General features: G+C 45.4%; 1 long non-coding RNA gene across 1 annotated transcript in view; it reads left to right on the top strand.

Moving 5' to 3' along the window:
* Positions 1 to 2,135: 2,135 nt before the first annotated feature.
* The window catches only part of LOC129402183 (uncharacterized), a 124,259-nt gene continuing 102,723 nt past the window's right edge, over positions 2,136 to 23,671 (top strand). Inside the window, exon 1 of the long non-coding RNA XR_008628577.1 lies at positions 2,136 to 2,267. This is a non-coding gene — a long non-coding RNA (uncharacterized LOC129402183). The remainder of the gene's footprint in view (positions 2,268 to 23,671) is intronic.

Here is a 23,671-nt window from a genome sequence, read left to right as displayed (position 1 = left end):
ACAGAACTTCTCTTTTCAATCACCTCTTTTCAGCTTTAGAGGCAGAGCTTTATCTGGCAGCCCAGTCTTACTGTCCTTTCGACTGTTCCCCTCCCTCAGAGCGTTAGCACAGATAGAGTCATTTCCCAGTTGTGCGGCAATATGGACTTTGGGCGATCAGCCTGCAGTGGGGCTCTGGGGACCCCAACACCCTCGCACTGTGGCTCTAAGAAATCTTCTGTACGGAGCAGCAGAGGGAAAGAGAGGGAAGACCATGGAAGGGTGTTTCTATGGGTCATTGCAAGAGGAAGGAACCTTTCTTTTGCCCACGGAACTCACTGGTGGCCAGAAGAGCCCCAGACTCAAGCAGCCCAGTGATGTGCACAGCAGGAGGAAACGCTTTTATGATCAAATTATCACCCACTTGTGCCTTCTGCCAATGTTCAACTCTATTCCCGTGTTGGTTGAACACGCACATGGCCCTCGCCAGGACCCGGAGGCGTGTGTGCTCGGTGGTGAAGAAATCTTTTGGTCCTGTTGTGTGTCCTTGGTCTCTTTGTCCACGTGGGCACCCTGGTGAGTGTGTTCTTTGCTGGAGGCTCAAAGCAAAGCACAAAGAGTGAAAACTGGGCTTCTCTCTCTCTCTCTCTTTTTTTTGAGGGGGGGGTCACACTTGGCAATGCACAGGGGTTACTCCTGGCTCTTCACTCAGGAATTACTCCTGGCAGTGCTCAGGGGACCCTATGGGATGCTGGGAATCGAACCCAGGTTGGCCCCATGCAAGGCAAATGCCCTACCCGCTGTGCTATCTCTCCAGCCCAAAAACTGGGCTTCTCGGCTCTGTGCCAGGAACCTTGCTCCAGCTCGGTAGATTTCTCCCACCCTGGCTACTGTTGGGTCCATGAATCTGAGAGCTATACCCAGGATTTGTTTCAGAGCTTGTCCGTCCAGCTAATCTGTTTGCTGCTTGCTGGCCCCGTAGTGCTCTGTGCAAACAGCACCGACTATACTGAACATTCTCGGCTTTGCTGCAACGTTGAGCAAACTTTGCTATCGACCTGAGCAGCTTCAGTTCACCGAAGAGTTTCACTGGGCCTCTGTGGCTGGAGGCAGCACACACCCGAACTCTTCCCCTCGCTCTTCCTCTCGGCAGGTGGCTTTCCCAAATATGTCCACTCTAACCTAGGGGGTTGCCTCCCTTTGATCTCTGCTGGGAAGCTGGCCAATTTACCTTGAAGTGTTTTCTTTCTCAGCTCCCAGCTAACGCGGGCCAAGAGCAGTCAACACAGCAGCACTCTCTCTGGTGGAGCTCGGTGGAAAGAGTGAGCTTCCTTCTCAATTATTACCAGACTGACTGCATGCATAGAGCTGTCCAGGGGCTCCTGCTGAGTTTCAGAAAGCAGTGCTTTTTTATTTTATTTTATTTTTTAATAATATTATGATTGGGTCATCCCCACAGGCTTCAGGATCCCTGACTAGAGTCTCTGATCTTGGAAGGATGGAGGTAGAAGATGATGAGGGCGAGGTTTCCACGAACTGGATATGAACAGGGCCTATACTAGCTTGGCCGACACCGCTGGCCATACTCAACTCTGGGAAGTCTGAGAACTGTCGTGGAGCTGATGCCCAGGGGAGGCAAACAATGTTGCTGAGCGTTTAGCTGTCTTGGGCCGGGCACCCTGGGCAGCTCCAGGTCAAATAATTAGTAAATGACAGTGCACGGCCTCATTTGTAGCTCTAAAGAATAGTTCAATGGACTTAGAATTAAGGGAAAAAAGAAGATACAGGGAAAGGCAGAGGTTAAAGAAACAGGTAGCACAAGTCGACTCCGAGGAAATCACTCAGGAGTTCTCACAAAGGCAAGAAAGAACAGACAGAACGTTTGTGTGTCCCTCCTCTGGGCTCTCCCTGCCGGTGCCTGGACAGGTAGCGTCTTTTCCTCATCTTGGCAGGGAAGTGGAAGGAAGGTCCTCTCAAGGGGGAGAAAATAGTGTAGGATAACAGTTCTCAAAAGTTGACTTTGCAAACCATACATTAATGTCACTTAGGTTTGTTCCTTTCCTGCAGGGCTGGGGTGAGTCATCTGGGTTCATTATTCTTTAAAAATAACCCAGGAGAAGTGGGAAACAAGGGAAGGAAGCCCATTGCTGGCAATTAAAAAATCCACTGTTACGCAGTTCCTCCAGAGAAAGGGGCAGGCCGGAGCACTGGGGGACCTGGTGGGCATCACTGAGTGGACACCTGGCGGCAGAGAAGGAAACACATGGCCCCGTGGATCGAAGCCTTGGGTAGACTTTTCTATTTGAATCCTTCTTGGGCTCTGCCACATCGCCGTTCCTGAAAGAAGCCATTTCCTGATTTTCCTGAGCATGCAATGTGAAACTCTAGGTTTAAGTCCTATTTTCTCAGGCGTTCGTTCTGGAGGCAGATGCTGGCCTGTCTCTGTCTCTTGGCTGTTAGGAATAAGAATGCAGTGAGCATGGGCTTGCAGGTATCTCTCTTGGATTTGACTTCCTTCGAGAATAAAGCAGGCCGGAAGTGAGATTGCTGATCATATGGGAGCTCTATTTTTATTTCTCGAGGAGACTTCAGACTATTTTTTAGGGAGATTACAGCAGTTTACATTTCCACCAACTGTTCCGTTTCCCCATGTCCTCTCCAACATTTGTGCTTTGTCTTTTTGATACAGTGATTCACACAGGTGTGAGATGAGATCTCATTGTATGTTTGCATGTTCTTGATGCTTAGTAATTTTGGGCATCTTTTCATGTACTTATTGAATATTTGTGTATCTTCTTTGGGGAAAAATGTCAATTCAGGAGCTCTGCCCATTTTAAATCACCTCTTCTATTTTTCTATTGATTTGTATGAATTTATTAGTATATTTGAATGTTAATCTTTTACTGGAGAAATTATTTGCCAATATTTTCTTTCTATCCTGGGGCTGCCTTTTCATTTCTTATTGTTTATTTGAGTTTACATAAGCTTATTAGTTTGATGATTCCTGCTAGTTTATTTTTTTTTTTTTGTTGCTTATGAGGTTGCATCATATCAAAGAAGATTTCTTAAAACTAATATTAAGGAGAGTTTCATGTTTCTAGGGGATTTATGGTTTCAGGTTTTTTATTTAAGTCTTACTACATTTCAAGTTAATTTTTTTGTGTACTTTAAGATAGAGGTCCAATTTCATTCTATAAGCTATTGTTCACTTTCCCCATTTATTTAGCCACTTTTCTTTATAATTAAAGATTCCAATCTATTCCCATTGAATGTTTATGGATCTCATGTCAAATATGAGTTGATTGTATACAGAGGAACTTATTTTTGGCTCTCTTTCCTGTTTCATTAAACTATATGTCTATTTAGATGCTAGCACCATACTATTTATTGTAGTTTCGCAATTTCATTTTCTCCTTGATAACATGTTCATCTTTTTTTAGATATTTGTAAACAAATGGAGTTGTTTTAACTGATTTTATTTGTTTCATCAGCTTATAGCTACATTTTTTTCCTACTGACATGATGTTAGTATATTCAAGAAAATGCAAGACTTATAAAATACAACTCCTCTGTAAGGAGCTCAGGCCAAATGCAGATAATAAGATGGTTAGAAGTTTTGAAACCTACTTAGTGTCTGGATGAGTGAGCATTTTCTTTGGCAAGTAAAGTTACTTATGTCATTCTGTATGGAGATTTTGCATAAGACATTCTGTTTGGGATATTCTGTGACATTCTAAGGGGCATACTAAGTATGAATCATCCAGAATGGAGCACTTTATGTGAAATTTTCTGTAAGAGATATTATCTATAGGATGTCCTGTAAAGCGAATTATCTCTGGAACATTCTGTAAGGAATGACCTGTGGAGGTTCTGTGTGGAACATGATATGTGGAATATTCTGTAAAGAACATGATCTGTGAAATAATGTAAGGGACAAGATCTGTAGAACATTCTGTTCAAAGAGATTATCTGTGGAATATTGTATAAGGCACATGATCTGTGGAGTTTCTGTAGAGTCTGTAAGAGTATGATCTGTGGAAGACTGTAAGGAATATGGTCTGCAGAACACTCTGTGAGGGACATGATCTGTGGAGCACTCTGTAAGGAACATGGTCCGTGGAACACTCTGTAAGGAACATGGTCCATGGAACACTCTGTGAGGAACATGGTCTGTGGAACACTCTGTAAGGAACATGGTCCGTGGAACACTCTGTAAGGAACATGGTCCGTGGAACACTCTGTGAGGAACATGGTCCGTGGAACACTCTGTGAGGAACATGGTCCGTGGAACACTCTGTGAGGAACATGGTCCGTGGAACACTCTGTAAGGAACATGGTCCGTGGAACACTCTGTAAGGAACATGGTCCGTGGAACACTCTGTATGGAACATGGTCCGTGGAACACTCTGTGAGGAACATGGTCTGTGGAGCGCTCTGTGAGGGACATGATCTGTGGAGCATTCTGTGAGGGACATGGTCTGTGGAGCACTCTGTGAGGGACATGGTCTGTGGAGCACTCTGTGAGGGACATGGTCTGTGGAGCGCTCTGTGTGGGACATGGTCTGTGGAGTGCTCTGTGAGGGACATGGTCTGTGGAGCGCTCTGTGTGGGACATGGTCTGTGGAGCACTCTGTGAGGGACATGGTCTGTGGAGCACTCTGTGAGGGACATGGTCTGTGGAGCACTCTGTGTGGGACATGGTCTGTGGAGCGCTCTGTGAGGGACATGGTCTGTGGAGCACTCTGTGAAGGACATGATCTGTGGAGTGCTCTGTGAGGGACATGGTCTGTGGAGCATTCTGTGAGGGACATGATCTGTGGAGTGCTCTGTGAGGGACATGATCTGTGGAGTGCTCTGTGAGGGACATGGTCTGTGGAGCGCTTTGTGAGGGACATGGTCTGTGGAGTGCTCTGTGAGGGACATGGTCTGGGAACTCTATGTAAGGGATATAATCTTGGAACATTTTCTAAAGATATGTTCTGTGCACTGTTTTGCATGGGGCATTTTGTATGGGATATTCTGCATAAGGCATTATAGGGGGCATGAGGGAAGAGTTGGGCTGAAGGAAAACTTTAATGCAGAAAATTCAGGCCACAATCTTATAGTCACTGGGATCATCTAATAACCTGAGATCAGAGTCTGTAATTATTTTCTTGAATTGCTGTAATAACTTTGAAGAAAGGCAAATGAAAGTTGTCTTTTATTTTTCCCGAAGAAATGATCTTAGCACCTCATTATGTCTGGGCTACTTGGTAGCTTTCTCATGGACACGACTGTGGAAATGATTCTCCGAGAAGAAGGTAGAAACTTCAGGAATTATGGCCTAGCTCCACGATTAGAGTTATGTAATCCTCCAACGGTCTCCCTCTGCCTCCGAGCCCTGAAATAGCAGCACACAGGAGTAGGTGGTGAAACTGTCTAATAGTTAGCTGCGAGGAGAGACTGATTTGCATTCATTTCTGTTTTGCCAAATTATTTTGGGAGAGGAGTTTTAATTGACAGCATGAGCACAATAGGGTAACTTTGAGCTGACTTTGATGGCTAATCCTGCGCCAGCCCGACTTCGGGCTTTGGGGATGGGTTGTGTCCGCCCGAGGTGGAGGCCCACATGCCCCAAAGGACCAGTGCTCTGGAGCCTCTTTGCCTGACAGACACACTACAGATCCCCTACAGTGGCCCCTACCCAACATGTGGCTTACTTGCATGTGTCTTCACCACAAACTGCGACTCACTTACTCAATTCTCCCCTAAATACATGCATGACGTCACCAAGTACTTGTAAACGGGAGAGGAAACAGATCCTAGTGAGTAAGGAAACAATCAGAAAAGATGAATTTACCTTGAAAGTAAGGAAAGGAGGTGAGTTTGCACATGCTCACTTAGACTTCCCCACCCCAAAGCCCACAGATAGACTCACATGTACAAACACACATGTACATGCACATGGATAAGCCATATACATGCATTTATCCACCAACACACCCCTTTACACACGCATGAGCACACATGCACACAGTGATACACACATGACCATACCTTTCTACACATATCTAGCCACAGGTTGGCGACTCTTCACCTTGATCAGATGCAGCTTGAAAGACAAATACTTTCTGTTGAGGTTTTATTTGACAAGGAAGATATTAATTTCAAACAGAGACTTCCTACATTTCGTTATTGCAAATGACAAAAAGCTACCAAAGAAAGTTGGCAAAAGAAAATTTATAGAGGCTGTTACCTATAAAAATAGGGCACTATTTAGAATAAGAGGATTTCAGAATTAAAATTACACAAATTAGATTATTCATCATAGTTTTTTTTGACATATTTAATCTATCACCAAATTAAAACGTGTATTTTTACAGGATTATATAATATTTTTTTCTTGCATTATGCCTTCTTGCATGGTTTGTTCCTTTTTTGTTTTTACTGTGTAGGTCTCTGACCACTGGAATTTTTTCCCTGGAATTGCTTTTCCTGGCTCCTCAGATGAACCTGAGGCCAGTTTGCTGACACCTCCTGGAAATCTGTGTACATTTTGCTTCTACAGAAACAAAACTTGGCCACAGGCTGCCCCTGGCACTTTTATTTCTCAAGGGTCTCCCCCATGAATCATGTGTGATAAATTATCTTGGCTTTCCCTTGCCCTGATTCTCACGACTATACAATTTCTAACAGAAGCCTGCATGCTCTTTAAACCCTTTCTTAATTTTAAGTCCATCCATCTTTCTTTCCTTCCTTCCTTCCTTCCTTCCTTCCTTCCTTCCTTCCTTCCTTCCTTCCTTCCTTCCTTCCTTCCTTCCTTCCTTCCTTCCTTCCTTCCTTCCTTCCTTCCTTCTTTCCTTCCTTCCTTCCTTCCTTCCTTCCTTCCTTCCTTCCTTCCTTCCTTCCTTCCTTCCTTCCTTCCTTCCTTCCTTCCTTCCTTCCTTCCTCAGTCCCTCCCTCCCTTCCTCCTTCCGTCCCTTCCTTTCTTCCTTCCCTCCTCCCTCCCTCCCTTCCCGTTTTCTTTCCCTTCTTCCCTCCCTCCCTTCCCTTCTTCCTTCCCTCCCTCCCTCCTTCTATCCCTCTCTTCCTTCCCTCCCTCCCTTCCTCCTTCCCTCCCTCCCTCCCTCCCTCCCTCTATCCCTCCCTTCCTTCCTTCCTTCCTTCCTTCCTTCCTTCCTTCCTTCCTTCCTTCCTTCCTTCCTTCCTTCCTTCCTTCCTTCCCTCCCTCCCTCCTTCTATCCCTCTCTTCCTTCCCTCCCTCCCTCCCTCTATCCTTCCCTCCCTCCCTTCCTTCCTTCCTTCCTTCCTTCCTTCCTTCCTTCCTTCCTTCCTTCCTTCCTTCCTTCCTTCCTTCCTTCCTTCCTTCCTTCCTTCCTTCCTTCCTCCCTCCCTCCCTCCCTCCCTCCCTTCCTCCCTTCCTTCCTTCCTTTTTAAATTTCCTTTCTTTTGGGATTAAACCTTGGACCTCACAAATGCAAAGAATGAGTTCTACCACATCCCAGCCACGAAACAGTTGATAAAGTTTTCAGGGCCCAAGAACACTTCACGTTCATCTCAGTGGAACTTATAAAGCTTTTAACAGTTATTTTTAAAAGTAGACTTATCCAACTCACAATGCTGAGTGTCCAGTGCTCATAATTGCTTTGATTTCCTGAACAATGTCATTCTATATGGAACCATTTCGTCCCTCTCCAGTGCATTTGCCGGCCTGAGACGGCTATAGCCGCTGGACCGAGCTTTTCCTCATTCTCATTGCCCTGCCTTGCCATCACTCTAATATCCAGTGTTTCCTGCCATGGTTTGAGGAGTGACAGAGGAAACATAAATGGGGACTTGAAAGGGAATAAAAACTTATTTGATTGCTGTAGACTGCTTTATAGTTTAACACCTGAAAGGGGGATGGAAGAAATCGAAACGTGGCTTTTGTTCTGGGGAAAGAGTGCTGTCCTTTACACAGAATCTTTTGTTGCATGTATCCGTCTCATTACTAGAAGGCATTTTTTAAATGTGTAGTTATCAAAAGTTGTAAGCTAGAGAAAATGCATTTTATAATTACCCTTCGGTAGAGTAGCTTTTCCCTCAAACGTGAGCAGATATCACAGAGACAATGAGCTCTTTGATGCCATAAAACTGCTCCCCTTTTCCTACATGCTCCTTGTAGTTTCTCAGGAGCATCGGACAGAGCCTAAGGCTGTGCTCACAGCTAGCTGCAGTGGAATTAAACGAAATAAGGAATGCCAATATCTATCTATTGATACACATGTGATAGTATACACATTTCCAGACACTTTCTTTTGAAACAGATCACACATAGAACATGTTAAGTTTAATTTAAAATCCTACTTCTTACCCACGTGAGCTCACCCCTGTCTGTGGGCACAGCTGCTATCAGAGATGGGTGGGGGTATGGGAGGGGCTGTGGAGAGACAAGCCCCCCTGTGCACTGCTGGGGAACCGACACCTGTTCAACCATCCTGGAAAACACTATGGGGATTTCAAAGAGAAAAAAAGTGAAAGTAGAATTACCACGTAATCCACGTAATTACCTCTGAGTCTATATTAAAAAAAAAAAATAACATCAGGATCTCAAAGAGCTATCAGTGCTCTCTTGGTCATTGAAACATTTTTTTTTTTAATAAGTAAGACATGAAAACACCAAAGGGTCCTATTACATATGGGTGAATAAAGATTATGTGTGTGTGTATACACATAATGGAATATTATTTGGTAATCAAAAAGAAAACATGTGTGATGCAGTTAGTCTGGGGGACAGAGAGGCGAGGGAGATGAGCCAGATGCAGGAAGAAATGTTGTTTGGGCTCATGTACATGTGGAGCTTCAGTGGGACTTTGAGGGCAGAGATGGGATTGTCCTGGGTGGTAGAGGAAAGAAACGAGATGCTGGCTACCGGGAGAAGCGTTCAGATACAAGACGCATAAGTTCCTGGGGTCCGACCTAGTGAACTAGATCGCAGTTAAGGATCTCACACGGGCACCGGAGAGCTAGAGCTGGCGGAGAGTCCGTGTTCCCTCCGCAGAACAAGCTGACGGAGTGGGGAGAGGAAGCTTCTCGTGGGCCTTATGGTGGGAATCATTTCACAAGGCGCGTGCATGCAGAGCGGAAAAGCCACCCCAACCCACACATAGTTATGTCACACACAACTGTGTCATGGCCACGAGAAGGAAGCGCACACAGGGAAGCTGGAGGGCAAGTGAGCAGCGTTTGTGTGACTCGGTGCTGCTGCGATGGAATCTCGGTGGAGAACATGTCACCACGTGGAGAAATGGGAATTTTTGTCTCTGGTTTAAAAATATGGTCCCTCGTTTTCATTCATTAAACAGATTTTTAAAAATTGAGTGTCTGCCTCGTGCCAGACATGTTTCTACGTGACGGTGACAGAGAAATAAACGAAGCGTGGCACCGTGGGGATACAGACCACGGCACCGCTGGGGCCTTCACGGGTGCTGAGGCAGGACAGGACAGCAGAGACCGAGGGAGTGACTAATCACCAGGGCACTGTCCCACAGGGTTGATCACGGGGCTCAAGCACGAGCAGGGAGTTAGGGGAGACACAGCAGAGCACGGGATTCACGGAGTTGCCCCACCTCCCAGCACCCCCCGGGACCGGCGGCTTCCAGAGTGCTACAGGAAGAAACCTAATTCATTGTAGAGTCTTGGTCACAGACCAAACCTCTGTCCTAGAATCCTTACTCTGAAGTCCTGTTCCTGAAGGGGATGATAGTAGGAAGAAGGGCTTGGGAAGGTCTCAAGGGAGAACTCCCCTCCCCCACCAACCGCCCTCCAAGGACAAGACCATGGACCTTCGGAGAGATGCCAGAGATGCAGAATGCCTCCTCTCTCTGCAGAGAGGTGGCTGCTCAGCTACGAGCCAGGACGCAGTTCCCACCAGAAGCAGCCCGCCGACCCCTCACCTCAGACTGCAGCTGTGTAAAAACACAAAAAGGAAGGGGAGAGGAGGGCACCGCACCTTGGGCACTGGGCAGCGGATCTCTATCTTTCCCGCCGCCTGCGTTCTGTAGTCTCCAGCCGTTTCCCCCACCCCAGGGTAGGTTGATGGCGATGACGAGGCAGGCAAAGGAAGGAACAGAGCCAGGCTGGTTGGTCTCAGTTGCAGTTTATTCCATTCCCATCTCCATTCTCCTCTGATTCTCCTCCTGCTTCTTCCTCCCCCATGCTACTTCATTCTTTCTCCTCTGGATCTGGATCTCGATCTAGCTTCTCCAGATCTGGCACTGGGACTCACCCCCAGCCCACTCTTTCAGCCTAGTTAAATCCCCCAGCATGAGGGGTTGGGGCATACACATAGGGGTGGTCACAATCAATAGGGTAAAGTTCTTTCCCTCAGGGGATGCCTCTTCTAGGACAGATTCTCTTTCAGCAGGACACCCACCCAAGAGCGGAATCCCATGGGTGTGTTTCTCCTCTCCTTGTCCAACTAACATATAAGTATTTACAACATTAATCATTTTGTATGGACACAGCAAGAGATGCATTAAGCTTATAGAATTGCTGTCCTGGGGTCATCTCGATCTCAGACTACAGTGCTCAGGCCAGATTAGTCTTTCCTATCCCTAGCAGAGTCCTAGTCTCATTGTTTCTTTTGGATCATGACATGACATGTCCATGACCAAGCTCTCAACATATAGTTAAGCATTAGGTGCTTTGGCCAGGCCCATCTCGATACCAGGGTAACAGATAACTCACCGCTTGCCCTGGGTCTGTCCCGTCCCTCGCCGGGACCCTGCTTTTGGGGGTGCAAGGAAGTAAGGGCAGATGAGGCTTAGGTCGAGAAAGCAGATGCTCGGAAGTGAATAATATTCGAAGCCAATTAAATCCCATGTTACCAAAGCATATTAACAACTGTCTTTCTTTGTCCATACAAAAAGGACATTGCTCTAAAGTAAACTATTCAGAAAACATAAGGAGAGGAGAAAAGGCAATATTAACTTACAATACAAGTTCACTGTCCTAGCAAGGTCTGACCTTACAAATTAATAGAGTCTGATTAGGGGAAAAGCTGATTAACTAGTTGGGGAAGAGAGCATAGAAGTGATTACGGAATGGGAGTGACTCGGGAGCACCTTGATGGGCGTGCCTGATATACCTAAGCTCCTAGTGGCAAGGGGAGCAGGACATACCAATGTAGTCTAGAACAGTTGAGAGATTATTACCAGATATGCCTGAACTCTTTGTGGCGAGGGAGAAAGGACGAACCAGTGATATCCTATAGCAGCCTCTAGAGCTGCGAGAAAATAAATGTCTACGGGGACAGCCCAGAGTGCGGGTTCCAGCAGCCCGCGCTGACGCAGACAGCACCTTTCTCACACTCGCAGGAGACTAAATTTTAGTTCTATTAAAGAAGTAAAGAGGACTAAGTATTAGTCCTAGTTTATGGTATGTCTATTTTTCGTCCGACTTGGGTTTCCTGAAGGTTCTCTTAAAGGGAACGCATTCTCCCGAAGGAGCCCTGGCCTTAGCGTCTCCCCCCTCCTTCCTGGGAAGCCCGAGCTGCAAGTCCCAACCCCGCCCTTCCAGCACCGCAGCCCCCCGCAACGACATGCTCATGGACCCAATGCTCTGTTTCAAAAGGAGCACTTGGCAGGGAGCCCTCTCCATTCTCAGGCCCAGGTTTGCTCTGACAGGGTCTTTGGAAGCCATGCTCGTGGCTTTATAAGTTTGAGACAGCTGCAGGGAAGACACACTCGTTATAGGCTTCCTTGGTCAGAAGGCAGACCACTGAGACACTGGTGGGAAGGGAGAAGAACAGAAACAATGACGTGATATACTTTCATAAATATTCACGGGCAGCCTTTGAGAGAGGGATAGAGTTGGGCAGTGGGTATTCTTGCCTTTTCCATACCTGGATTAAAGAGATGGAGAGAGAGAGAGAGAGAGAGAGAGAGAGAGAGAGAGAGAGAGAGAGAGAGAGAGAGAGAGAGAGAGAGTCAGAGACAGAGAGACAGAGACAACAGAGGCAGCTGTCACAGAGGCAGGCTGAGGTGGGGGGGTTTGAGAGTATGGGAAGAAAACTGGGGACATTGGTGCTGGGAAATGTGCACTGGTGGAGGGATGTGTGCTAGAACATTGTATGATTGAAACCTAGTCACGAACAGCTTTGTAGTCCTCTCACGATGATTCAGTAATAATATATATATATACGTATACATATATATATATATATATATATATATATATAAAGGCATCGTTCTGTGTTCTCACTTGGGCAAGGAGCTCCCTACACCTCCATGGATGAAGAAAGGCAGAGCAAACACGGTGTCCTAAGTGGGCTTATACTCTATGTGGGAATACAAGGTTTTTATATTGTTTAAAACTCCTGTTTTAGGCATCCAGAGGCCCCTGACTAAGCAGGCATTCGTTGGTTCTGACTGGAAATTTTAAGCATTTGGTCCACTTCTTGCACCTCTTTCCCAGAAATGACAACACTAGGACTTTTAGCTCTGTGTGCTTAAGAACTCAGTATTATTAGAGGGATGACAAAGGCTCTCTTAGCTTATAAGGCAAACATCCAAACGTTGCTCCAGGGATGATAAGAAGGATATGAATTTGTTCCTCTGTGGGCATTCCAGTAGTTTCGAGGAAAAAGATGATGCAGACTAAGAAAGTGGCTCAAGAAGTACACAGAGGCTTCCTGAGCTCTGGCAGGAGGACCCTGAGACTTGCACTCAAATTTTGAAAATTTTGGAAGTCACTTAAAATCATGAACCAAAACCAGAATTTTCAATGCCTTTATTTGCACACAATAAATGACAATAAATAACACACTATAAATAAACACTGGAGTCTTTGAAACTGTGCATTTTAATCAAGAAGCATGGGAAGCACAATGCTAATCGAATTTATCATGAACCCAAAGTGCCTGTAAGGTTCTCTCTTTCTGAAAGCACTGGAACTCTTGTTGAGGCACCTGGGTCTGTAAGTGAAACTCCGTCTCTCTCTATTCTTCATTCAGTCACTGCCCAGGCCAACTCTCCGAGCGCTTGACTGATCTGCCAATACAATAAAAAAATTATTTTTCAATTGCACAACTTGATTTAGTAACGGTTCTTAAAAGGCAGAATATCTATAAGACAATGCCCCATTGCTTCGTGTCTGTTTCATACCATATTTTTCAGATCATACTGTAATAACACACCTTTTTTTCATATCATAACCAGTGGTGGGTCTTAGTGGTTTCATTACTCAGGGGGGATATTTGGAAATGGCACCATTTAATTGTCAAAGACTGGGGGTCCTTGAATTGTTCAACATCTCATAGTATGCCAGAAATCTTCCCCAACAAAGAAGGATCTGGCCCATTTCAGGCATGTTCAGGTTGAGAACCCGGTTTGTGCTTTGTTTCACGTGGAGATGAACTTCCTGCCTACTAATAATAGGGAAAAGAAGGAATATGACATAAGGCTCAGCCCCTGCCCTGTTGAGAAGGAAACGGCAGTTACATTTGGGGTAAAGAGTAGAGGATGCTCCCTCTGAAAGGCAGAGCACTACAGGAGAGCCGGGATTGTTTTCTGCCAGGGCACCTTAGGTCATTATTTGCTCCTGACAATCAGACTTCTTATTTCTAAAACATGCACCAGCATCATGGCTGAAGCTGAGATCCAGAATTTATCTAACCAGACCACCAGATTACAACTAAACCTAGCAAACGTTAGTGATGTATCAGGTGCAGAGTACATTTTAGGCTAAATCAATAAGAAATCTGGGAATTCTCAGCTTGCAGACCTACCATCTGGAAGGGTGGTGGCAGACTCGAGAAAGAGAGAGAAGCAGAGTGCAGGGTTGGGGGCAATCACCACCTTTGGGGCTGTCGGGCTGCACCTGCGGTTTGGAAGCTGCAGGCAGGGGGCAACGCCCCTCCCTTCCCTGACCCGTGGGAACCTGAAGGTCAGATGGACAGACTCTGAGATGGCTCATTTGTCTGGAGAGTGACTGAGCTGGGTAACACCCCCAGCAACCCAGAATTGCTGAGAGTAAGTTCTTCTCTTCTGCCACTCTTGGTGTGCTAACTCTCCCACCTTCAACAAGACAGTCGTCCAGGACCCCCTCACCACTGGTGGGTGAGCACACGCTGGCACTATTGTCACGAATCAGTGTCCCTCCTACTGCCTGGTAAACAACTGCTATGCGTGATACAGGCTCCGAAGTTCCCATGAGATGTCAGCGGGTGGAACCGGGGGTTTAGCACCCGACAGTGGCTAGGGAAGGTCTTTGATGCAGTAGATATTGGCTGACCTAGCACCGCCCGCAAAGTCCTTGGTCTCACACACGCTGCCCTTTGCTGAACCCTCTGCCAGCTCTGTTGCTTTCTATTCTAGGCCAGCTGGCCCTCTCCGAGAGGGGGCAAGTTGCCCAGAATCAACATCCAGACTCATCTGATAAGTTCCCTTCTTTCCTTTCAAACTGCAGCGTCTTTTTTAGATTCAAGGAAGGCGTTCCTGCTTCCAAAATTATCTCCATTCCCCCCCACTTCATTCCAATATATTATTTCATAAGAACTTGAATCCCAATTCTCCAGAGCAGCCCTATCCAAAAATAGACCACAACTATAATGTAAATGTAATTGAAAATATTTTAGTAAACGCATGAGTTAACTGAAAAATAAGTCAAATAAGTTTTTGTGATAAAAGTTAACCAAACAAATAAAAATATAATATCATTTCAATAACTCTTTGACTTTGGCTTGGTTATATAAATTTTTGAGTTTTTAAATATTGGAATTAATAAATTAATATTAAGAATACACTTTTTTTTTTTGCTTTTTGGGTCATACCCAGTGATGCTCAGGGGTTACTCCTGGCTCTGCACTCAGGAATTACTCCTGGTGGTGCTTGGGGGACCATATGGGATGCTGGGAATCGAATCTGGTTCAGCCGCGTGTGAGGCAAACGCCCTACCAACTGTGATATCACTCCAGTCCCAAGAATACACATTAAGTCCTCCTCTTACTTAAAACATGATGGTATTTTTCTTGCTTTGAGCCAAAGGGCCTCTCCTTGATTCTTGTACATTTTATCCCCGGGTTGGGTAGAATTTGACCAGAATTTTGTTATTTGAAAGTAGACACAGAGAACAAAGACAGAATGGAATGATGCAGATGCAAAGTGTCTGTCTCCATGAGGGTCTGCCATGTCCAGATACTACAGATAAAGTCATATTATTTTTTATTTTGGGTCACCTGTTATATATTGCACATTATACATATATTAGTACTTTTTTTTTTTTGCTTTTTGGGTCACACCCAGCGATGCTCAGGGGTTACTCCTGGCTTTGCACTCAGGAATTGCTCCTGGCAGTGCTTGGGGGACCACATGGGATGCCGGAGATCGAACCTGGGTCGGCCGCGTGCAAGGCAAACGCCCTACCCGCTGTGCTATTGCTCCGGCCCCTATTAGTACTTTTTAATGTATAAAAACTATATGTAAAGCTGGGAGCTCCAAGTAACAACTGATGCTTGGGGTCTGGAGTCACTCCCAGTTACACTGAGACTACTAGAGTTTAACCCACTATTTTTTAAAATTGAATCACCGTGAGATACAGAATTACAAAGGTGCTCATGATCGAGTTTTAGTTATATATATGGTGTCCCAATATCCATCTCTCCCCCAGTGTACACTTACCATCACCAATGTCCCCAGTTTCCCTCCGGCTACTGTACCCGCCCCACACACAGCGTGCCTTCTCTATGGCAGGCACTTTCTTCTCTCTCTCTCTCTCTCTCTCTCTCTCTCTCTCTCTATATATATATATATATATATATATATATATATATCTCCTTTTGGGCATTATGGTTTTCAGTACTAGCTTTGAAATCATCCATCCAATTAATCTATCTATTGAATACTGAAAATTTTTAATATTTTCCCCTGGTTCTGTCCCAATCATTTTTCTTATCATTAAAATCTACCTTGGAAACACAATCACATTAGGCTGACTTTTACAGTTCAGTAGAGAAATTTCCTAAAATATACCTTTTTTTTTCTTATGTGGAATGTTTAAAATATCTATAATGATTGTTCCTAAGCTTAACTCTAGAAGAGTTGGGAAGAGGATTTTGTTTTGTTTAATTTTTTGGTGTTAATTTTAAGACCATATCGTTTTGAGATTCTTTGGACTATTTGGTTCATTTTCAAACTTCCTTCAACATAGAAATTTTTTTTATGACCATACATTCAAATTTAAATAATTTTAGGATATATCACTATATCTTAATTAAAAAATTTCTTATTTTTTCCTGCATTCTCAGAGCAGTTAGTTAATGGGAAGTGTTCAGTTTTAGACATCTCATCTGGAGTTGCCATTATACATTTGTGTTCTGGTTCCAATCTCTTATTTTCTTTTCAACTCTTGTATTTCATGAAAAATTAAGATCCTTGTTTCTAACTTGACCAAAACAACACCAAAACTGTTTATTTGCATCATGTGAAATACTAAATATGTGATGTATAGTTCAGACTAGTTTCAGGCAATTATTATAGGAAAATGATTGGAAAGTAATGCACACAATTGATTTCAGTTTATGTTTAACATAAACATTGGGCTGCAACATGAGAATTGCGCCTGGTAGAGGTATGGTCTGACCAGAGTGACACTCAGATTAGACTTTTCTCATAAAGAAGCTTATGGGGGAATACGCCCATTAAAGGAGAGAAAAGATTCTTCTGAAGTTTCTGATAGAGCAACCCTGTTTTTTTCTGATTAATATTCATATATATTATGCATTTTTTGACTCAGGTGAACCCTGTGTTTTTGTGGTTGGGTCCTTATGCAAGCAATCACGTATTATTTTACTTTTATTTTGGGTTTTGGGCCACATCTATCAGTACCCCAGGCTTACTTTTGGCTCTGTGCTCAGGGATCACCTCTGATAGTGCTCAGGGGACCATCTGGAAGTGCTGAGGATTGAACCAGCACTCATGAGCAAGGTCAACCACGTGCAAGGCAAATGCCCTACCTGCTGCACTATCGCTCCAGCTCCTGGAACTATATTTAAAAAGAAAAATTTGTTTTCATAGAGTGGATGTTCTAAATAAAGTTTGAACTGGAAAAAAAATCCATGCAGTTTAAAAAAACCAATTTATTGAACTGATTACCATTGAGTATTATACATGGGCAATTATTAGCTTCCAGTCAGTCTACACTAAGCCTTGCCCTGAGAGACTATTCCTGGTAACTGATTTGGATGAATTTAAGTTGTATTTCTCAAATTCGGAGTCTTTTTCCTTCTAGTGACTTGCCTCTTTCATTTTATTTTGTTTGTTTGTTTTATACTCAGCAGTTTCTTGGAGTCAAAATGATGCATGTTTTGAGTACAGTAGTATTCCAGGTGTCCCGACAGATGGTTATTTCAGTATTACTACAGTCCAGGCACTTCTCAAATCTACATGAGTGACGTGCCTTGACAATTTGTGTTAAATACGGCTTAGACAATGAAGATGCGATGGTTTGCAAATGAAAGTGCTCTGCTTTAGCACGCCCAGGCTGCAGAATAAACGGAAAGTTCAAGTGGTCATCATCTGTGACTTCAGCCCTGACTCTGAGCCAGGATACTGCCAGATTCAGGTGTCAGCCCTCTGGAAGGATGCGCTGGATCTAAGCAGATGGATTTTTCCCACTGGAACATTACGGAGGAGACGTCTATGTCTATCACATAATTATCCAACAGGTTCTCCATTGCAACATTTCCCTAAGAGCGGTTGCTGTTTGCTGACTTGTCACGCGTTCATCCGTAAGTGCATGCATACCTGTGCTGACCACTTGACTGCCTGCACCCCAGGAAGCTCCTCGTGAGCACTAGGAATCAGAAAATGAAGACTTCAGACAACACCCTCAAACAGCCCAAAGTATACTGGGAGGGAAGGATGTGCAGATCATGACTGCATCCCACACTGGGTCCCTCCTAAAGTCAAGTCTCGATAATGAAGAGGAAGTTAGCCCAGGAAAAAAGTACCGGAAATGTCTGATAGGCAATAAGAAGGTCTAGGGAAGTATGCCGGAGAGACCCTACTGTGCAATAAGCTTCAATATCATGGACGCTTAACCATGAATCTAGGCGAAAGGTTGGTCTGGGTGGGAGATGCAGGATGGTGGCTGGCTGGAGGGGGCCAGGAATATCTTCAGGGGTAACTTGGATTTTATCCTGTGAGTCGGGGGTGGGGGGATGGTCCTCATCCTACTAGACAAGGAACCCACTGCTTACAACAAAAGCTTTACAATGCTCCTTTTGTAATCTTTAAATCTGCAGATTCTGTAAAGCATTTGCAACATTAATTTCAAAATGAGCATAGTATTGCTTTAATATGAAACAATGTAAAAGAAAAATCAGTAATGAAATAAAATGGACTTCAGCATGTAAATGTTTGACTCTTCATTAAGAAAAATGATGAAACAGTGAAAGGCTTAAATTAAACACAGAATAATGGTCCTTATGACAGATCCAAGTGAGGGCTGATAAAGTGTGTCAAATCCAGGACTCAAATGCCACCAGAAAATTTGAATGAGTTGATTTTTCAGAAATGCTAAATAGCCTGTGATAACTTTCATAAGAAATCAAAGGGCAAGTAAGAAGCATGATTGGAAAATCCAGCGTATTTATTCCTGTATCACAGCTATTCTCTGTGGGAAAAAGTAGTTCACCTGTTGCAAATATCAGCCTTTCTGGCTCTGTACACATGCTATTTGACAACAAAAGTTTTCACATAAATTTTAACAAAACCAAGCATTTCCTTTACAAGTAAAATCTTGCTCTAGGCGAGACATTATCTGGAGCTACTCCAGTAATCCACACAAACAGGAATGAGGCAGTGAGAATAAGAAGACAGAAAGAATTTGGAGACCCTCGTGGAGGTGCAATCTGTGTACACAAGGGTTGAGCTGGTGGAAAGTGGAAAAAAAATGTTGTTAGGAGAACCAGAATTTTGTCTTGGGAGAGGAAGACAAAATTATCCTGGAGACTGAGAAAGAAAACAGCAGGATAATAAATACAGACGAGAATTCGTAATAACAGCCAGGGAGGAATCCCTTAAGGTGTGTGTCTGTGTGTGCCTGCCTGCATGCAGGTGTGCACACAGGTCTTGGTGGACAGGTTAGGGTTGGGGACAAAGATCTAAGACTCCAGCATATAAGGGCAGCTAAGCCCATCAGAATATTTTCCAGAAATTAGATGAAAGTTTTGCTGGCCAGATTCAGAGGGAAGTGCATTTTATTTTATTTTTAAATTTTTAATTACTGATTCACCGTGAGGTACGGTTACAGACTTACAAACTTTGACGCTTGCGTTTCAGTCACACAACGATCGAGTACCCATCCCTCCACCAGTGCCCATTCGTGACCAATGATCTCAGTATCCCTCCCACCACCCCTATCCCATCCCCTCCCCACCCTGCCTTTGCGGCAGGGCATCCCTTTTGTTCTCTTTCTCCTTTTGGCTGTCGTGGTTTGCAATAGAGGTATTGAGTGGCCATTGTGTTCGATCTATAGTCTACTTTTGGCACGCATCTCCCATCCCAAGGTCCTCCAAACACCCTTTACTTGGCGTTCCCTCCTCTATCTGAGCTGCCTTTTCCCACAGCATGTGAGGTTGGCTTCCAAGCCGTGGAGCCAACCTCCTGGTCCTTATCTCTACTACTCTTGGGTGTTAGTCTCCCATTCTGTTATTTAATATTCCACAGATGAGTGTGACCTTTCTATGTCTGTCCCTCTCTTTCTGACTCATTTCACTTAACATGATAGGGAAGTGCATTTTAAATCGAACACACCTTTAGAAGGAGTAGCATTGTAGCACTGTCATCCTGTTGTTCATTGATTTGCTCGAGCAGGCACTGGTAATGTCTCTATTACGAGACTTGTTGTTACTGGTTTTGGCATATCAAATACGCCACCGGTAGCTTGCCAGGCTCTGCCGTGCAGGCGGGATACTCTTGGTAGCTTGCCGGGCTCTCCGAGAGGGACGGAGGAATCAAAACTGGGTTGGCTGCATGCAAGGCAAATGCCCTATCTGCTGTGCTAAAAATTTCATTTTTGGCCCTTCATCTCTCAAGAAGTCAAATACTTGTTGCTGGAGAACAAACAGGACAGGCCACAAGCAAGGCAAGTGCCTTAACCCTCTGCTCTCTGTCTAACTTGGAAAGAAAAATTTTTATTGTAGCAAATATTGAATTAAATCTGAGCCACCCAGTCAGCGGGACACCGGGAAGAAGAGTAAGGGAGTCTATTTCTTTCCTATTCACCCTTCTTGAGAAACTGTTTCGTAAGCTGTGCAGATAGATCCTTATGCAAACACGCATCTCCTCGTAAGGACGGAACCCGTGTGAGAAAGTGGCTGGGAGCCTTCCAGGCTGCAGTTGGCAGAGTGGCAATGACTTTGCAGAGGGCCGCTTGGGTGCTGGGGAAGCTCAGCAATTTGCACTTTGTCTCAGATGGTGCAGGCTGGGTCGCACACCTTCCCGAGCTGCCGTGGTGCTTAATTGAGAGAGAAGATGGGAGACAAGATGTCCAATTTGCGGATCACATGGACGCCTTCATTGCCAAGAGGTGTTCCTGATCTGGAGAAAGGTCGAGCTTGCAGGAATCAGTTTGGAAATTTAGTGTCAAATTTCATTAGCACAGAGACTCCCGGTGCCGCTGGGTTAATTCTTCACCATTAGCATCAGAGAGATGCAGCCCGAGGTTGTCCCCGCAGCGCAGGAGGAAATTCACCTTGTCACACTCAATTCTCCCAGCGGCAGACAAAGGCATCTGTGGTGTGTGATCACCCCAGAGGGACTCTCTACACAACAGTGCAGACACCTCCTCGGTCCTCTCACTGCGGGGAGGGCAGTCCATTTTTCCTGGTTCCTTTTGAAATTTCCAACAAAGAACGAGCGACCGCCAAAGGAAAGAACCCAGCACGTTTGATTTTCAAAAACGATTTTTTCAAGTCTAATGAAGTATTTTGTATCTGTTCTAAAATTTGCACTCACTCAACCACTTATTACACATCACATGCAAAGTTGTTTTTCACAGAATCAAAATTTGAAACACAAACCCAAATCTCCAGGGGTTCCCACACAGTGGAACCCAATCTGATTTCTCAGTCGTGGCCGGCATTATCAAGATAGAGATACGGCTTCATACATATCATAAGAGAAACGCTTTGTACAAGGGAAGAAAACGGATGAAGTGAGGCAAAGCAAGCTGTAGAGTGTCGCTAACTAGAGCTCCATGCCACTGGGAACCCACAGCTTAACCGGGCGTTCCCAATTCTACTTCTATGCTGACCATAATGTTTATGAAAGAGCAGTAATATAGCTTACACATATGTCATTAAAATCCTCGGCAACCTGTTGGAACTCAGAGCAACTCAGTGCCACAGCCTCCTCCGGCCTTCCCCGGGAGGTATACTCTGCCGCTGATCTTGTTTAGATTGCTGGTTTATGGGGATAATAACAAGCAGGCAGAATTTACTCCAGTTAATTATTCACTTTAATTATTTATTTATTTATCATTTAACTTAATTATTTAATTAAATAAAAATTTAATTAAATTTAAAAATTAAATACAATTTAATTATTTAATTAAATCAAAATATTTAATTTAATTATTTAATTATTCACTTCAATTCCCTCTAAGTGGGACACTACCCTCTTCCTCAGCAAGACTGTCACTTGGGGAAGACCATACCCACCTGCCCTCCTCTCCACAGCGTCCGTGAGGCAATGGCTGTGGTAAACACCCAGCACTGGGCAATAATCACAGCTGGCAAACGTCAGCCGGGAATCAACGTTGAAAGGGGAGCTGGCTGGCGAGATGTCGCTGACTGAGGTAAGTGGATCAATCCCGCCTCCAATTCACGTGGAACCTGCACGGGTTGTGAAGAACCCGTTAGAGGCGATTCGGATTTGGGTGGAGCCCTCGGGTGGGGTTAGAAGCTTTATAGCCCAGTCCGGAGAGCTCAAATCACAGGCAGAAGCCCCCACGGTGATGTGGACGGGGCCTCTTCCAGAACTGGGCAGACTTCGCTGGCCCGAGAAGCCAGTGTCTCGGCCGCTGCATGTAGACACGCCATCTGCCTCTCAGAGTTTCAGGTTAAGGATTCCCAGCTTGGGAGAGAAAGCATCCAAAGCGGGGGTGGTGTCTGCCATGAGCTGCCTTTCCTGTAACTTCCGGAAGGTCACAGAGCCTGCCTTGTGCCATCAGCCCTCATCCTCAGCCCCCTCCCCCTGCCCCACCCAGCCCCCTTCAATGTCAAGCCCTTGAGGGAATCTTCACGAGGAAAGGTCTTCTCAGACTCCACTTAACCTTAAGAACGTCCCACGCGCTGGTGGAGGATTCCCGCCCTCCCCGCCTCAGCCCTGCAGAGTCCTCCTGCTTCAAGTGCTCCTCCTGCTCTAATTACTTTGAACTTAGCAAGTTTGAGACCATGATGTACGGCAGCTGTTCAGGCAGACACACAAAGAGACGAAGGACACTCGGAGAGGTTCCAGTGAGTAAATCTCTAAGTTTGAGGGGGCAGGCGTTGAGTTCACCTCAGAGTTCCTCAAGTCGAAGGAACCATTCAGCAGCGATGAGAATTCTACCTCTTAGACACTGGCGGGAGGTTGAGTCAGGTGGCCGGAGCGCAGACTGCCTGCACCTTGCCCCCAGCCTACTGCTTTTGTCTTTCTCCTCTCTTCCCAGCCATGGAGGGGGGTCGGGGCTTGTTGAGGTGAAACTAGGTCACAGGGGCTGGTGGCTCACACCAGTGCACGGATGGACAGTTAAGTCATTTGTTATTACTGGCCCACTGAGCTTCCGTCCTCACTCGTGAAAGAAAGTCCTTCAGGATATCCAAGGAGATAAAACATAGGCCTTCAGGGGCGGGCGGGGGACGGGTGAGGGGAGGGAACACTGTGACAGAGGTGGAGGGAAGTGGTCCCTCTGGAGGACAGAGTGCTCCTGCCCCACATAGAGACTCTCTGTGACAGACCGTGGGGCGGTGTATAAAAATAAAAAGAAAAGGCACAGGCGAGGGAGGGACGCCTCACTGCACCGAGCCAGGCACAGGGCCTAGGGCAGCAGCTGTCTCTCCCGCCACCCGAGTTCGGTAGCCTCCGGCCGCTTCCCCCACCCCGGGGAGGTTGATGGCGAAGATGTGGCAGGCGAAGGAAGGAACGGAGCCAAGATGGTTGGTCTCACTTGCAGTCTATTCCAATCTTCCCTCTATACACTCTCCGTCCTCTCTGCACCTTTCTGCCCCCTATACACTTTCCGCCCCTATTATTGATCATGGCCCTTCCAAAGGGCGCAATACATTGATGTCACCAAAGGCACCAAAAGATCTTACAGAGCCTGGAATCTACAATGTCAAGTCAGGCCTGGCTAGCACCTGAAATCTGCATGTCAAAGGTCAGCTAGGCTTCTGTGACAAAAGGGAAACTGCCTCTGAAATTAACTCCAGAAGGCAGCTGGAAAAGGGGAAATATTCCAACAGGGCAGGAGAGGAGTTTCTGTCATAGAGACTCTCTACGACAGACCGTGGGGCGGGAGAGGAGTCTCTGTCGTAGAGACTCTCTATGACAGACTGTGGGGCAGGAGAGGACGCCTGTTGAGGGTGGGGGACGCTGGTGTGGGGACTGATGTTGGAACGCTGTATGCCTGAAACTCAATTATGAATAACTTCTAAGTTCACAAGAAAACCCAACTTAAGGAAAAACAA

Source organism: Sorex araneus, chromosome 2 (genome assembly GCF_027595985.1).
Source record: "Sorex araneus isolate mSorAra2 chromosome 2, mSorAra2.pri, whole genome shotgun sequence".
NCBI lineage: Eukaryota > Metazoa > Chordata > Mammalia > Eulipotyphla > Soricidae > Sorex > Sorex araneus.
The sequence above is the reverse complement of the archived record's forward strand: the minus strand, read 5'-3'. Positions and strand labels throughout refer to the sequence as shown.